The following is an 18,637-nucleotide window of genomic DNA, read 5'->3' as shown; positions in this document are numbered from 1 at the left end:
TTTTCTTTTCCATTCTTCTGTATATTATTCTTGTAATCAGCTTCGATGCATGAGCTGTTAAGCTGATTGTGCAACAATTCTCGAACTTGTCAGCTCTTGCCGTCTTCGGAATTGTGTGGATGATGCTTTTCCGAAAGTCAGATGGTATGTCGCCAGACTCATATATTCTACACACCAACGTGAATAGTCGTTTTGTTGCCACTTCCCCCAATGATTTTAGAAATTCTGATGGAATGTTATCTATCCCTTCTGCCTTATTTGACCGTAAGTCCTTCAAAGCTCTTTCAAATTCCTATTCTAATACTGGATCCCCTATCTCTTCTAAATCGACTCCTGTTTCTTCTTGTATCACATCAGACAAATCTTCACCCTCATAGAGGTTTTCAATGTATTCTTTCCACCTACCTGCTCTCTCCTCTGCGTTTAACTGTGGAATTCCCGTTGCACTCTGAATGTTACCACCGTTGCTTTTAATGTCACTAAAGGTTGTTTTGACTTTCCTGTATGCTGAGTCTGTCCTCCCGACAATCATATCTTTTTCCATGTCTTCACATTTTTCCTGCAGCCATTTCGTCTTAGCTTCCCTGCACTTCCTATTTATTTCATTCCTCAGCGACTTGTATTTCTGTATTCCTTATTTTCCCGGAACGTGTTTGTACTTCCTCCTTTCATCAATCAACTGAAGTATTTCTTCTCTTACCCATGGTTTCTTCTCAGCTACCTTCTTTGTACCTATGTTTTCCTTCCCAACTTCTGTGATGGCCCTTTTTAGAGATGTCCATTCCTCTTCAACTGTACTGCCTACTGCACTATTCCTTATTGCTGTATCCATAGCGTTAGAGAACTTCAAACGTATCTCGTCATTCCTTAGTACTTCCGTGTCCCATTTCTTTGCTTATTGATTCTTCCTGACTAATGTCTTGAACTTCAGCCTACTCTTCATCACTACTATATTGTGGTCTGAGTCTATATCTGCTCCTGGGTACGCCTTACAATCCAGTATCTGATTTCGGAATCTCTGTCTGACCATGATGTAATCTAATTGAAATCTTCCCGTATCTCCCGGCCTTTTCCAAGTATACCTCCTCGTCTTGTGATTCTTAAACAGGGTATTCACTATCACTAGATGAAACTTGTTACAGAACTCAATTAGTCTTTCTCCTCTTTCATTCCTTGTCCCAAGCCCATATTCTCCTGTAACTTCACTATCACTAGATGAAACTTGTTACAGAACTCAATTAGTCTTTCTCCTCTTTCATTCCTTGTCCCAAGCCCATATTCTCCTGTAACCTTTTCTTCTACTCCTTCCCCTACAACTGCATTCCAGTCGCCCATGAGTATTAGATTTTCGTCCCCCTTTACATACTGCATTACCCTTTCAATATCCTCATACACTTTCTCTATCTGTTATGTAAAAATGCTGTTTCATTCTACCTCATACCCGAGACAAGGAAGAACCCACCCTGCCCACATGTTGTTATGAGTGAAAAATTAATTTATTTAGTATTTTCACCCTGACATAATGCTTTAGAATTAAATGCCCATTGCAGTAATGTTCATCCTGACAAGTGACCAGCATCAAAAGAGAAAGTTACATTTAGTAGCAGAAGTGTTACATTTAGTGACAGATGTGTTACAGGACTGATGACCTAAGATGTTGAGTCCCATAGTGCTCAGAGCCATTTGAACCATTTTCTTGTTGTTCATAGGTGTGAGCAAAACAAGTCGAATCACCAGATTGACTTTCAGATTTGCAGATAGGGTGCGTGGGGTAAACACGAGAGTACTCCTCCTGTGCCGGCTGTGGCGGCCGAGAGGTTCTAGGCGCTACAGTCTGGAACCGCGCGACCTCCACGGTCGCAGGTTCGAATCCTGCCTTGGGCATGGATGTGTGTAATGTCCTTAGGTTCGTTAGGTTTAAGTAGTTCTAAGTCCTAGGGTCTGATGACCTCAGAACGTAAGTCCCATAGTGCTCAGAGCCATTTGAACCATTTGAAGTACTCCTCCTGTCACACGAAAGCGCATTCCAAACACTAACCACAGGCAGACTGGTTGGTTTCAGTCTCTCAACTAGCCTCCTCCTAATCAACACACGTCCATCACTGGCATCGAGGCAGAACCAGCTTTCATCAGAAAGCACAACAGACCTACATTCTGTCCTCCAATGAGTTCTCCTTTGACCCCACTGAAGTCGCACATGGCAGTGGCCGGAGTCAGTGGAATGCATGCTATAGGCCGTCTGGCACGGAGCTGTCCTTGAAATAATTTGTAACAGTTCGTTGTGTCACTGTGGTTCCAAATGTTGCTGAAAATAATGCTGCAGATGCAGTACTATGAGCCAGAGTACGTGTGGTTATCTGGAGCCCGGTGTTCTTGCTACAGTACATCATCGCGACCACTGCTGTCAGCAGTCATAAATAGTGGCTACGTTCATCCCAAGTCTTTGTGCAATATCACAGAAGAAGAAAATCAGCTTCACTTAGCCATATTACACGACCTCGTTCAAACTAAGTGAGATGTTGACAATAGCGGGTTTGTCACCTTAAAGGCGTTCTTGACTGACATATACTCACCACGTCCAGTCTCAAAGATAACTAACGCTCGCGACCACTACAGAGTGTATTTAAAGCAACTGTGATTTGAATCCTCATAGTGACGTTACTAGACTGGCACGAAATCTGAATGAACATTATCTTCCAGATACCAAATTTCCTTTACATCACGTAATTTCTTCTTGGCGCTGCGATTTTCTTTTGCCCTCATTGTATGTTTTGGATGCCGTCTATAAAGGATGTATCGTATCTTCCTCTCCTAGGCTTGTTTATTTTTATTATTAATCCAAACAACCAACCTAGTACAGCAGGCAGCTGACGTCAGTAATGATCAGCATATGCGACCAAGGAACAATATGCATTCAGGTTTTCACAAGCCTGTATAGTTTGATTACCTCCTTAATTTAGCTGTCTTCTTTAGCTGACGTGGCATCGGCGAAGACATCCTATCTTTAGATTCTCTATTGGAGTACTTCACGCACGGCAAAACATATAACTTCTTTACTTATAATTTGTTAAGTAAGACCTCAAATGTGAATTCACATCGATGTAAAGCATCTCTCATCGACGTGGTAATTGGTAAGTGCTAGTTAAAGTAATCTAACAACAATATTTTAAGTGTAAGAAAAGTTATGAAAAGTACGAACGCCTTCGTGAGTTATCGTTTTGACACAATTACCCACAAAAGCACCAGCGAAGCAGTGTACTGGCAGGCTAGGTGAATATAGTTCAGTTCTTGTCAGTAAGCAATGAAGACATATTTCGTACCTCAGGTCTGCAAACAGTGAGGACCAACTACATGTTAAGGAAGTTTCATCTATTGTTCATTTATGTAAGGAAAGGACATAAATTAGATGTGTAGACTACTTCAGGTGTGGGTTTGTAGATCGTTTATAGATGTGAACTCATGACTTTAGTCAAAGTTAATGTCAGAAATATAATATCAGGTATCCCTTTTGAAATCTTGACTACATCATTTAACATTCTGCCTGAGCCTGAATATTTGAATCACGTAAGTATCGTAGCAAGGCCGCTTTGACGACAGAAAACGAACTTATCTCAAGGTCACTGACAAGGTTCGGGGGTATCAGGCTACATACTTATATTCAAAATCGTCTCCCAAACCTTAACACAAAGGGAACGACCGGAAGTTGATCAAGATCACCCATGGGAATTCCTCATGGACCCTAGACCATTGTCACGGTCACTCAGGGGAATTCCCTCTCTCTTCCTTTCTCCACCTCTCCCCTTGGACCAATAGGAAAGTTGGACCAACACAAAAGGAAACCCCTCCCTTTCATACATTACGAAATCGGCTTCCTGAGCCCTCCTCATTCGAGTTCTGATACTCAAAGTGAGAGGATGACAAAGCACCAGCACCCCACATGCGCAAAATGAATGAACTGTTACATTTGACAGCCAATATCTAATTAGAATATAAGAATTATCATTATAAAGAAATGTAAATCGAAGTATATACTTACTGTTGTGATTGTTTCAGCAGCACAATGTGCCTCTGAACTGGAGGCAGCAAAACCGCTGGACGTGAACAAACACAGCTGGGGTTCCCACAGCTCGTAGAACGTCAGGTAGGTCACCCACAAAAGATGCTACTGTTGGTCAGCAGATATATCGATACTTTACGTGGGTTCAAATGAGTAAATGTGGGTAGGATCCAGCTAATAATGAAATCGAAAATAGGCAACGTTTTGATTCCAAAGTTCAGTTTCACGGTATGAGTGGGAATATACATGCAGTGTAATCGGTTATACAGGGTGATTCAAAAAGAATACCACAACTTTAAAAATGTGTATTTAACGAAAGAAACATAATATAACCTTCTGCTATACATCATTACAAAGAGTATTTAAAAAGGTTTTTTTCACTCAAAAACAAGTTCAGAGATGTTCAATATGGCCCCCTCCAGACACTCGAGCAATATCAACCCAATACTCTAACTCGTTTCACACTCTCTGTAGCATATCAGGCGTAACAGTTTGGATAGCTGCTGTTATTTCTCGTTTCAAATCATCAATGGTGGCTGGGAGAGGTGGCCGAAACACCATATCCTTAACATACCCCCATAAGAAAAAATCGCAGGGGGTAAGATCAGGGCTTCTTGGAGGCCGTCCAGAACTTTTCCCTTTGCACAAACACCCATTCTCTGTAAACTGTTTATACCAACGTTTAATACACCACCTATCAGGAGGTTTAACACCATACTTCGTTCGAAATGCACGCTGGACAACTGCCGTCGATTCACTTCTGCCGTACTCAATAACACAGAAAGCTTTCTATTGAGCGGTCGCCATCTTAGCATCAACTGATGCTGACGCCTAGTCAACAGCGCCTCAAGCGAACAAATGTACAACTAAATGAAACTTTATAGCTCCCTTAATTCGCCGACAGATAGTGCTTAGCTCTGCCTTTTGTCGTTGCAGAGTTTTAAATTCCTAAAGTTGTGGTATTCTTTTTGAATCACCCTGTATAATAAATAAGATGATGGACGAGTATCTTTCATCCTATACACTAACCGAAGTTCAGATTTTTGAACGTAACGCCACCATATTTGACATTTACAATGAGACCATGTTAGAATCAGCTTCATGGGTTCAGAACATATACTTGAAACTTTCAAGTGTTGTGAAATTAAATGATATGTACTGTACAGTATTGATGGCATTCGTGCCAACGGTAGCAATAGGTAACAGTTGCTTACTGTGATTTTATAGACTATTTTAGCATCACAATGAATCAAATGGGCCGCGGGGGGTAGCCATGCGGTCTACGGGCGTCTTGTCACTGTTCGCGCGGCTTCCCAGTAGGAGATTCGAGTCCTCCCTCGGGTATGGGTGTGTGTGTTGTCCTTACTGAAAGTTAGTTTAAGTTAGGTTAAGTAGTGTGTAAGCTTAGCGACCGATGACCTCAGCCGTTTGGTCCCATAAGATCTTACCACAAATCTCCACAAGTCAAAAAATCAAATGCTTCAGTATACAAACTCCTTTATAACCCCTGTATAAAACGAACTGCCGCCGGCATCTGCCCATGAGGAGCCTAGTATCGCTGAATAATTGACCAATTGGAGTGCAGCTCTTGTGTGTCTCATTGAAACAGCAGTTCGTGAAAAGAAGTAGACACCGTAGCTTAGTTGGTAGCGCCTCACAGAATTGTTAATCTGCTGTTATAATTTTTGAAGAATGGATTGAGTAGGAAAAACTATTGATTATTATTTTTCCATTGTACAACCAGCAGACAGCATTTTGAAACTTCCTGGCAGATTAAAACTGTGTGCCGGACCGCGACTCGAATTCGGTACCTTTACCTTTGGCATGCAAGTGCTCTGACAAGTTCCCCAGTGAATTCGAGTCTGTGCCCTGCACACAAATTTAATCTGCCACGAAGTTTCAATTCAGTGCACACTCCGCTGCTAAGTGCAAATCTCAAAAAAAATCTTCAAATGTGCGTGAAATCTTATGGGACTTAACTGCTAAGGTCATCAGTCCCTACGCTTAGACACTACTTAACCTAAATTATCCTAAGGACAAACACACACATCCATGCCCGAGGGAGGACTCGAACCTCCGCTGGGAGCAGCCGCACAGTCCATGACTGCAGCGTCCTAGACCGCTTGGCTAATCCCGCGCGGCTGGAAATCTCATTCTGAGAGAATTTTAAAGGGAAGAGGTCCATCACTTTGACTTCACGGACTCACGTGCTCGCTACATGACAACTGGGTGCGTGCGAGGAAAGGAGTGAACGTTCAATCATCTGTTGTTATTCCTTTTATATGTGTAGTTGACTTGAAATACTTTTAAAAGTATTAAGTGCAATTTGTCTATTATTTGCGCTCTTCAGTGTGTCAGCTAGGCTTCTAGCATGGGTAATTTTGTCAGCTTGTTTTGGGACTTAAGTTCAAGCCACAAAGCTGAATACAAAGGATAAACTTCACATCCTATATGGACTAGTAAGGTGTAAAACAGCAGAGATTCACACATATATGCGTCCAATATATGTTTCATATGCATATGTTCAATATTTCCTCCTAAGCCCCCGGATCGACTTCAGTCAAATTTGGTACACATATTGCTTACTATCTGGAATCAAACAGCCGTAAAAATCCCCTTTTCGAAGCCCTGTAGTTGTCTCCCATCGCGCCGCATCAGTATGGCGCGCTGCGACGGCACTCTCAGGCTTGTCGACGAATCAACGAGCAAGGTATTAAAACACATATTTAAAAAAAGGCCACACCTTATATTTCGTATGAAGTGTAAGGTGGGCTAATGATGACAGATTCGCACAAAATTTCAGCACAATCGTGATTCAAATGGCTCTGAGCACTATGGGACTTAACATCTGAGGTCATCAGTCCCCTAGAACGTAGAACTACTAAAACCTAACTAACCTAAGGACATCACACACATCCATGCCCGAGGCAGGATTCGAACCTGCGACCGTAGCGGTCGCGTGGTACCGTACTGAAGCGCCTACAACCGCTCGGCCACCACGGCCGGCCCCCTACAATCGTGCCTAATGCCATCGCAGACGTGTCATTCACTGGGAAAGTTGCCAACGCACTCTTACCTCAATTTTACCCGTTCTGTTGACACCTCTGTGATGGAGCTCAGAGCCGTGTTACCCAAGGTTGGAATCACGTGACCGAGGAAAACATTACAGACACACCGCCGTTTAGAATCGACACGAAAATCCCTCAAGGGGTGCAACAAAGGGCGTCAATGAAATCACGCCTTCCATTATGGTGTTCATTTCTACAGGTTTCTCGTTCGAAAACGACACTTCACTATGTGATGAGAAACCGGACGACGCTCTTTTCAACGGTTGATACTGCTGACACCAGCCTCGGACCATTCAGCCATACTCTAATGACATCGAGGGGCTGCAACACTCTAGGGTGGAACCACTATGGACCGTTCAAAACATTTCAACGAAAATGAATGTGATCCGAAACAGCAAAGAGTGTCTATGCTTCTTCCACCCTCCTGGTTAGATTCCTTCTGTAGCGCGAGCGTAGTGGGTTGCAGCACTGACATGTCCATGAATAAAACGGTAAGGGTATCTCAGGGGATGCCTGCTGTTAAGTAATAGAGCAATTGCGAAGCACCACTCAGCTGAATGGGTGTCGAAGTCTCTGACAGGTTACATTTTTAAAGTGCTCAACAAAGATTCGTTGGTGACACCTAGGATGCTGCAGAGGTGGTGGTTCTTAGAAGCACCCTTTACTGCTTAATTCACGTACATGACACTGTCGCACCACTCCGTGATCATGTGGTGTGGACGGCACAAACAGGAGTGTTTAATGAGCGTAAACACACTTTGCTGCTTCGAATCACCTATAAACTCTGTCCAATGGTTCTGAGCAGTACATACTCGTCCCACACTGTGTATCGGAGCATAATCTACGGTCGTGCTACGCTGTAAAGGTATCACATCAATATCGATGGAGTTGCAGCTCCACAATGTCCTTAGAGTTGGACTGAAATGTCCGGGGTGGTGAGCAGTGTTGAACTTTGCCAAGAGTGTCGTCGTTCGCACTGCGAACTGTCGTTTTCGACCGAGAAATGAGTTGGAATAAACGCCTCAATGTTAGATATGGTTTAAGCGTGTGATTTCAACGCTGGGTGTCGCGTCCCTAACCTCCATCGCTGAGTCGTCAAAAGATGTTCATGTGGGTAAGATGGAGTGTGACGACCGTCTCGTTAAGAGATACGTCCACGATGGGCAGAATTTTTGTGAAATTTCAAACCAATCTGACATCATTAACGCACCTTACACTTCATATGAACATCTGAGCTGTGGTCTTTTTCTCGCAAGTGTCGACACATTGCTGTTTAAAGCGTCGTCGAGCCCGAGTGTGACGTCGCAGGGAGCCACGATTTTTTACGATTGCAGAAGACGCTTGCGTCGCAACAGAGAGATAGTTATGGGGTGTCGAGAAAGTGATACTTTGAAACTTCCTGGCAGATTAAAACTATGTGCCCGACCGAGACTCGAACTCGGGACCTTTGCCTTTCGGTGGAGCACTTGCCCGCGAAAGGCAAAGGTCCCGAGTTCGAGTCTCGGTCGGGCACACAGTTTTAATCTGCCAAGAAGTTTCATATCAGCGCACACTCCGCTGCAGAGTGAAAATCTCATTCGGGAAACATCCCCCAGGCTGTGGCTAAGCCATGTCTCCGAAATATCCTTTCTTTCAGGAGTGCTAGTTCTGCAAGGTTCGCAGGAGAGCTTCTGTAAAGTTTGGAAGGTAGGAGACGAGGTACCGGCAGAAGTAAAGCTGTGAGTACCGGGCGTGAGTCGTGCTTCGGTAGCTCACTCGGTGGAGCACTTGCCCGCGAAAGGCAAAGGTCCCGAGTTCGAGTCTCGGTCGGGCACACAGTATTAATCTGCCAGGAAGTTTCATATCAGCGCACACTCCGCTGCAGAGTGAAAATCTCATTCTGGAAACATCCCCCAGGCTGTGGCTAAGCCATGTCTCCGCAATATCCTTTCTTTCAGGAGTGCTAGTTCTGCAAGGTTCGCAGGAGAGTTTCTGTAAAGTTTGGAAGGTAGGAGACGAGGTACCGGCAGAAGTAAAGCTGTGAGTACCGGGCGTGAGTCGTGCTTCGGTAGCTCACTCGGTGGAGCACTTGCCCGCGAAAGGCAAAGGTCCCGAGTTCGAGTCTCGGTCGGGCACACAGTATTAATCTGCCAGGAAGTTTCATATCAGCGCACACTCCGCTGCAGAGTGAAAATCTCATTCTGGAAGTGATACTTTTTTGGAGCATTGTATATGCGTGCGATGCTTATCACATACTTGTGTCTTCAACATCCCTTCCTACTATTCTGGATCATTTTCTGCCAAATTTGGTACATATATTACTTACTATCTGAAAAGAATTAGTAAGGTGGTGTAAGCGTCTCTTTGGAGTGGAGGGGGCGGGGGGGGGGGGGGGGGGAGGGCTGGTGGTGCTAAGAGGTGGAAAGTGAGAGACCGGTTTTGAGGAGATGGTCAGACACGCAGCGTGGTAGGAGATTAGAATATGAACAGAGCGAGCAGTGAAGAGGAGATGGAGATAGTGAGAGAGAGAGAGAGGGGGGGGGGGTGGTTTGATGGACGACACGGGAGTACTACATGCACAGAGAGACAAGGGACATATATAGAGGATGAAGGAGGAGATGGGTGGAGTGAGAGGAGATGGACGAGAAGAGGGAAGAGGGGGACCAGGGATGGACAGGGAGAGGAGAGAAGAGGTGATGGACTAACACAAAGTTGGGTTTCCCAGGTTATTGAGTAATAAATCAGGAACATTCTACTATGCCTAAATACACCAAACTGATTAGGATAGTGAGGTGTGTGCATATCACTTCGACAAAATTATATGATCAATATTAAATAACCGTTTAAAATGATTGAATAATAAATGCACTGATCAATAATTACTGTCAGGTTGTCAGAAGACAGCTCAAGGAGGTAGCCACAGTCACTGACTGTCAGGGATCAATGAGTAATTTACAGCCTAGATTATATTGCATTCTATGAATGCGTGGTGTCTGTTCTTTCGGATTTGGCTGCAGACAGGTGGCGCTAGGTGGAAATGTCAGTCGGCCGAGAGACATGCCTTGATAATAGCGCAGTTGCGATAAACACAGTCTCGGGCTGGCGCAGTCATTAACACAACTGCCGACTAAGCAGGGGATTCCCGGTTCGAATCCCGGTCAGGTATACATTTTCAGTCGTCGGCACTGATGCCACACAAACTCCTGATGCAGCTCATATCAATAATCCCTTCCTACCCTCTTCCATTAACATAATATTGTATTTTAGTAGAGAGTCAACATGATGGGCAAGCTACCACCTGAACAGGAACATCATCAACACCGTCAGCTGTCTTCACCGCGAACGAGGGATTGATCCGTCGTACGATCTTCGTAGAAGAGTGTGGAGACTGCAAAGTAGCAAAGTAAGGTACGCATTTACACGGGCTCTCCAGGGAGGTGAGTGACCCCTAGGGAAGTCATTTAATACCGTATAATTTCGCCCCCGATTTCGAACCTGCGACTGTAGCAGTCGCGCGCTTCCAGACTGAAGCGCCTAGAACCGCTCGGCCACCAGCTGGCCCTTGTCTCTTGGTATGCCGATTTCGGGACTCAATAGTGTCTCAAACGTGTTGGAGGACAGGCGTCCCGATGATAGGTCGCCCTTGGCCTTTTCCTCCCGCCCCACCAACTTTCGTCAATTGCAAATATTCGTTGATTACATTGAATCCCTGTCATTTAACAAAGATGAGCGGAGGCGACAGGAGCACTTGGAAACTGTTCTGCCCACGTTGAGAAGTCGTAGGGCTTCTAAAGCATGTAACAAATTTTCTGCGAAAGGTTGTTTTCGGCGCCCGCGATCATTCGGTGTGCGAGTGTCCCATACACGAGTTGTAAACCCTACAAATGACGCCAGGTGAGGAAAGGGGAGGGGGGAAGGGAGGGGGGGGGGAATTGTTTCCGTCGGATTCGTGCGCCAAGGTATTAGAGTACCCTCCGGATCTGCCCTCTTTTTTTATCTTTGCCTGGGACAAGAACCCTCGCACTCGCTGCTGGATTCTGATAGCACCGGGTCCTTGTTGAATCATAATTGGTATTTGCAGTTTGGTCATTTGTGTAAATTATCTTCCGTGCGCCCCTGCCATTAGAGATGTCGTGTGGCCAATGGGCCTCTGGTGTACAAGGTGCGCGATAGCCTGTCCATGTGTAATTTCTCATGGCCCATTACGCTCTTGCTAGTTAAAGATCTAGAGCCCAAATTGTTACTCTACTTTGATTTTATTGGGAAACTGGATTAGTTCTTCACTTTGCGAGTCGCACCTTCTCTTTAAGGTTTTCCTCTAGAGACAAGATGGCAACGGCCTTGCCGCAGTTGATACACTGGTTCCCGTGAGATCACCGAAGTTAAGCGCTGTCGGACGTGGTCGGCACTTGGATGGGTGACCATCTGGGCCGCCACGTGCTGTTGCCATTTTTCGGGGTGCACTTAGCCTCGTGATTCCAACTGAGGAGCTACTCGACCGAATAGTAGCGGCTCCGGTCAAGGAAAACCATCGTAACGACCGGGAGAGCGGTGTGCTGACCACACGCCCCTCCTATCCGCATCCTCATCTGAGAATGACACGGCGGTCGGATGGTCCCGATGAGCCACTTGTGGCCTGAAGACGCAATGCTTTTTCTAGTGACAAGATAGCCTCTTGCTCTTGCCGTTACGCAAGTGTTGGAGTTTCGGTATATTGTAACTTCGGTGAATCTAATGTGACCCATCTTGAGTCTGGTCAGGCAGAGCAGCTCTTGAATTTATTAGCAGAGTTTTCTTAGGTTTCTCTAATATGTTAGGGCTCACTACCGTCATACAGTTCCACGTACGCTTGGCTGACGATATTCTGGTGTGACAGTCTCCTTATCGCCTATCGCCACCCAAAATGAAAATTGTCGAGTATGTTGGAGGGGGTCATTACAGGCCAGTGGCTGATTGTAAACTCCTTAATAATAAGGTTATCGTAGAATTTGTCTCCTTACCGGATCTTCACAACTGCTTTACCTGGTTTTTGGGGGCTAAGTGGTCTGCGGCGCTTGATCTCAACCAAGGTTATTATCAGATTCCTCTTACCAAGGAGTATAAACATGTCACCGCGATCTGCACAGATTTCAACCTTCATGAGTTCTAAAAGAGTGACAGTCGGCATGTCCCCTAGGGCGGCGGTTTTGGCTCGTTTGTTAGATAATATCCTGAGGGACTTGAAGTCTTCTGGTGTCTTTAATTACCTTCATGGTGTCATTTATAGTCAGTCGTCTGAGGATCATATTTCCCTTCTTCGGCAGGTCCTCTCCAAGTTTCGGGATGCGGGTTTGACCATTAAGCCACCCAAGACTATACTTGATAGGAAACAGATGTCCCTTCTGGGCCATTTAATTTCTGGGGACGGCATTAGAATTGACCAGAAACGAACAAAGGTGTTGAAGAAATTGCCTCAGCCTCGAAGTAAGAAGGACATAGATTTATTGTGATGGCGAATTATTTTCGCCGTTTTGTCCCTGATTTTGACCAGATGCCCGCTCCCCTGAATGAACTGAGTAGGAAGGGGAGAAATTTGTCTGGGTTGAGAGTCAACAGGTGGCTTTTGAAGCTGCCAAGACCCTATCACCTCTGGTCTTAGAGGTCTCGGATTTCGGCAAAAGATTTATCGTTCAAACTGATGCCTCCAAATCTGGTACTGCTGCAGTGTTCTTGCTGGAGGATCAAGGTATAAGACGCCCATTAGCATTTGCGTTTAGAAGGTTGTCTGGTCCCAAAATGAATCACCCTGTTTATGAATGCGAGGCGCCGGCTGTGCTTTTCGCCTTAGAGATGTTCCAGTTCTATCTTGAGCATAGGGAAAACTGGTGGGATTGCCAAGTGGGTGGTCCGCAACTCCGTGTTTCATTTCAGGGTGCGACATATAAAAGGATCTATCAAGTCCTCAATGCGCTCAGTCGCATGATCGGGAGAAGGATACTGTCAAGAATAAGTGCGCTACTGAGTCTCAGCCAGTTGTGGGTACCGTTTCAGCAGAAGTTCCGCAGTTGTTTGTGGACCTTGAAGCCAAACAGGATCGGGATCTGTTGTGGAGTCCATTAAGAAAGCAATTCTTATCCAGTGGTAGGTTAGCGACTTCCCCATCAGGAATGGCTTACTATGTAAACCTGCCAACGAATACGAGGACTTCAAAATTTGTTTTCCTCAGGAGCTTGTGTCTCCTGAGCTGGCGCCTCCCGTTTTCCGTAATTTTCAGAATTCTCTATTGGGAGGACATCAGGAAAAGATTAAGGTTCACCTCACTTGAACCATGTTATATCAGGATATCACGCGATTAGTTGCTCAGTGTAAAGCCTGAGGGAGGCTAAACCCAGTAATATTCCCCCCAAGGGGGTAGTTACAATTCGAGCGCGAGGAGAACCCTATGGTCAAAATCTTTATCGATTACGTAGGGCCTCTTTCTCGCACCAAGAGGGGGAACCAATATATTCTGGTAGTTGTTGATGCGTTTTCCAGATTTGTATGGCAAATCCCTAGTCGTGGGGTCACAGCGGCCATTACCATTACACATCTGACCAACATCTTTAGCTGGTTTGGACCCCATAAGGCTCTTGTTAGCGATAACGCATCGGAGTTTGTTTCAGAACAGTTCAAGCAGTCTTGCTTTCGTAACGCTCTTAAGCACCTAACCACCACGCCATATTATCCCCAGGTATCGTTTGCCGAGAGAGTGAGTCGCAACCTCCAGGCAGCTTTGATCATTTACCATCTCAGAGCAAGTGGGATACTACCTTGCCTTGGCGCAATTTTGCATTTAACACTGCACAGCACGAAGTTTCCGAGGCTGTTCCTGCCATTTTTATGTTTGCGTATCCCGTCAATTCTCCCCTATCCTACTTGTGGCATATCAACGACCTCCTGCCTTCGATTGTTACTCCTGGAGATGCGGCAGGGAATATCATTAGGTTACCCCCCACCACCAGGCAGGACGATATAATACGAATACACGGCCTTTTCAGGGCAAGGTAGGAGATGAGGTTTTCATGAAGAACTGCCCCGGTCGGGAGAGAGGTGATGCCAAACTCGGAACGTTCACCTCTCGTTTAATTTCGTAATTTTACTTAACCGAAGCTGTTATCATTGGAGGCCTGCCTATTCTCTACTTGGTAATCTTACTTAACTGGAGCAGTTGTCACTGAAGACCAGCCTGTTTTCTCTGTCTTCTACACTGCTGGCCACCGTAAATGCAACACCCTGAAGGAAGCATCCGAATCAAGTGAAATTTACACCATGAGTTTGCAGCGATGAGATATGCAACTGATTAGAATTTCAGCGCAGACGCACATCAGGCGCGCCTGTGGCGCCACCTCATAGCGCCATTTAAGGCTTGGCGATTTCGACGAGTGTACATTCGGCACGTGTGTTTACCTTGTGGTTGTTTCACAAGACGATCAGTTATGCCTCGTAGACAACAGCGAACATCTTTTGATCAAGTATCCGAGTTCGACAGAGGAAGGATAGTGGCTTACCGAGATTGTGGATTATCATACAGAGAAATCGCTAGTCGTGTTGGACGAAACCAAACAACTGTAATGCGGATATGTGACCGCTGGATGCAGGAGGGTACGTCGGACCGACGTGGTCGATCGCATTCTCCTCGGTGCACCACTGCACGTGCTGATAGGCAAATTGTGCGCATGGCAGTGACGGATCGCTCAGTGACATCCCGAACCATAGCACAGCACATTGCGTCTGTAACGCATCATCCAGTGTCTGCGCGTACCATTCGACGCCGTTTACAGCAGAGTGGTCTGTCCGCAAGACGTCCATTGCTTCGTCTACCATTGACGCAGAATCACAGACGTCTCCGTTGCCAATGGTGTGATGACAGACGGGTGTGGACGGCAGAATGGAATGACGTTGTCTTTACTGACGAGGCACGCTTCTGTCTGCAGCACCACGATGGTCGGATTCGAGTGTGGAGACACCGTGGAGAAAGGATGCTGGACAGCTGCATTATGCACCGCCACACTGGTCTTGCACCGGGTATTATGGTATGGGGCGGTATTGGATATTACTCTCGCACGCCTCTAGTACGCATTGCCGGTACTTAAAATAGCCGGCGCTACATATCCGAGGTGCTGGAGCCAATTGTCCTTCCTTACCTTCAGGGCTCGGCCACAGCCATATTTCAACAGGATAATGCACGACCACACGTGGCACGCATTGTCCAAAGTTTCTTCGTCAATAACCTGATTGAATTGCTTCCCTGGCCGGCTCGCTCTCCGGATCTTTCGCCGATAGAAAACATGTGGTCTATGGTTGCTCAACGAGTGACCCAGATTACATCCCCAGCTGCCACACCAGATGATCTTTGGCAACGTGTGGAAGCTGCTTGGGCTGCTGTACCCCAGGAACACATCCAACGTCTCTTTGACTCAATGCCGAGACGTGTGGCAGCGGTGATCTCCAACAATGGCGGCTACTCTGGCTACTGATTCTGGCAGGAACCACATGTCACAGACGTCTGTAAACGTAATCATTTGATACTTGGTCAACATGTTATCTACAAAATAAATTTCGTTGTGCTACCTCTTGTCTTTCTTGGTGTTGCATTTACGGTGGCCAGCAATGTATTTGTTCTATTTGCTAATTTTACTTAACTGAATCTGATATTAAAGAAAGCCTGCCTGTTTTCGATTTGGTAATTTTACTTAACTGGAGCTGGAGATATTAAAGGCTGCCCATTCCCTTTAAGTTAAATTAAGACCTATCTCATAATTTGGGTTAGATAAAATTCTTATTAATCAAGGCCTACCTGTTGTTATTTCCCTGTCACTAAAATATGATATCTTACTCAACCTGTGTTATAATTAATGGACACTGCGATTGCCAAAGGCCTGCCTGTTTCAGAGTTATTTATGTCAATAAGATACTAACAGGAAATAGCACATGAAGGTACATGGGCCCTAACTTTCGCCTTACATCCCTTTATCCGTAACTGTAGGTTTCACGCATCATCCAGATAACTTTTATAAATAGTTTTGCTATTCTATTTTATCTATTAAATGATTTTATTAAACGATAAACGTCAGCATCCTCTGCAAACGATGTAAGATGGCTACTCAGATCGTACCCAATATCGTTTATACAGATAAGGAAGTGAAAATGTCAGAAATAACTTATGTGATACTCAATGACTTTCGGTCAATTAATACGAACTGTGATATCTCTGAAAGGAGATCACAAATCCAGTCATGTAACTGAGACTATATTCCATTAGTACGCAATGTGACTGCAAGCTGCGTGTGAGGCACGGAGTTAAAAGCCTTCTGTGAATTTAGGAATACGGAATAAAATATAAATTCACTGCCTATAGCACTCAACACTTTCAGTAAAGAGTTTGTGGAGTTTCACAAGAACGATGTTTTACAAATCCATGATTTTACAATGTATCAACAGACCGTTTTCTTCGAGGTAACTGATGACGTTCGAACAGAATATATACTCCAAAATCCTGCTGCAAATCGACCTAATGATATGGACCTGTAATCTAGTGGGTTACTCCTACTGCCTTTCTTGAATATTGGTGTGATCCCTTGCAACGTTCTAGTCTTCGGGTACGGATCTTGCGTAGAACGTGCAGTTGTATACGATTGTTACGTATGGAGGTATTGCTTCAGCATATTCAGAAAAGAACGAAACTGGTGTAAAGTCTGGATCGGAAGACTTGCTTTTATTAAGTGATTCAAGTTGCTTCACTATTCCGAGGATATCTACTTCTAAGTTACTCATGATGGCAGCTGTTCTTGATTCGAATTCTGGAGTACTTGATTCATCTTCTTCGGCTAAGGAATTCTGTACCTACGTAGCATCCAGATTCAACCATTTGCTGAGGATTTAGTCTCGCAATTCCTTTGAATTCCGGGCTTACTGATGTCAGCGTTTGCCTGATGTTCCAACATGTCCCACAGATTTTCTGTTGGCTTGACGTCAGTTGCTTTAGCATACCAATGAGATAAAATAGGGTGGGGGAGCGTTCGTAAAACCAGTCACAAAATGCCCCAGGTCCTTTCCTGTTGCATGAAGATGGTATCTGTTCTTTCGGACATGTCCGAAAGAACAGATGCCATCTTCATATAGTTAAGGCTAACCGGCCATTGACCTTCTTCTTCTGTGCGGATGCACACGTATTGCCCGAACTCTTACGGGACTCGGTAGTATTGTCTGCCGCTAGTAATGAGTGTAATGGGCACCGACACTACGAATGTAGGATGTGGACATTAAGTTGGGAATGTGGGTCTCACGGGGAGCATGCAAGGGATCAGATGGATAGAGCGTCTAGCATGTAAGCAGGAGATCCCGGGTTCGCGTCCCGGTCGGGGTACACATTTTCAGCTGTCCCTGTTGTTGTATACCAACGCCTGTCGGCTGCGTAGGGTCTTGATTTAATTATCATTTCTTTCCTGTTCTGGTCTTCATATGCCTGTATGAGCAACTGCCTCTTGTGAGGTGACTGATCTAAACCTTCACTGCATGCAGTTCGCATCGCAAGGTCGGAATGGACATTCGTCATCTGCCTGCCACAGTTAGTGTCGGGTTTGGAAGCGATTTTGATTCAAAAGCCGTGAAAGGCGTCCCCGATGCCTCTCAGGCAGGATCTCTTTCCGGCCACAATTCCAATATCGTGTTTCTTGGCCACGTGTATTCACAACTGCTTGTCCTGTCGACACGTTGAGCAGTCCACCACGAAACTCCAACAACCCCTGCAGCTTCATATGCCGTATGGCCTTGGCAATGGCGAAACACTATTACCTCCATTCGTCACTCTGTCACATCATTACTTTTGCCCATGTTTCCGTACAGTGTCCACTTGAAACATGACTGTCACAGTGATCGCTACTGTCTTATGCTCATGCGGGGGCAAGGCACGCGCGCTTCAGCACGTGGCTTTATCGCTGCACTATCTGAGAAAGCTTAAAGGGACTATCCTGCTAATGTCCCATTTTGTCAAGAACTACTTCGTACAACTTAATGAATCTTTTACATGTTTCTTCCCTAATTTGGTTTAAGTGCGTATCCTAGGACTTAGGATAGAATTTTACCTTCTATACCTTTTTTGTTATATTTCTTCCTCAAATTTTTGTCTATTTTACTGTAAATATAGAGGCGATCTGTACCATTCTAAAGGATGAGGTGTAATATCACAAAGGCGTTATAAATTAACTGCAAAAAAGAGAACAGTCCCTTTACTATAGTATCTGAGAAAGTGTGTCACTTGTCTCAAATTTTTTCCAGAAATTGCAAGCACAAATTAATATTAAATAATAGGATTTTCATAGCAACAACAGTTAAGATACGGGAGCACTGTAGTACTAGTCATCTTCTGCACTGTCTGAATGCAGCCTCTTCCTCCTCTTAAAGATCTTGCCTTGTTGGACGCTTTTTGGGCTTGCAGTTCAGCTCTGTTGACTCGCTCCTTCTCTATTATCCCCACCGTATGAATCGTGTATTCCAGTTAGTCCTCAGCCAATTC

The 18,637-nt window shown here is 45.1% G+C and overlaps 1 pseudogene; it reads left to right on the top strand.

The window, feature by feature from the left end:
• Positions 1-11,435: 11,435 nt before the first annotated feature.
• On the top strand, positions 11,436-11,553 carry LOC126417208 (5S ribosomal RNA; annotated as a pseudogene).
• The last annotated feature ends 7,084 nt before the right edge of the window (positions 11,554-18,637 follow it).

This window comes from Schistocerca serialis, chromosome 8 (assembly GCF_023864345.2).
Source record: "Schistocerca serialis cubense isolate TAMUIC-IGC-003099 chromosome 8, iqSchSeri2.2, whole genome shotgun sequence".
Lineage (NCBI taxonomy): Eukaryota > Metazoa > Arthropoda > Insecta > Orthoptera > Acrididae > Schistocerca > Schistocerca serialis.
Note: the sequence above shows the minus strand (reverse complement) of the source record. Positions and strands in the feature narration are given on the sequence as shown.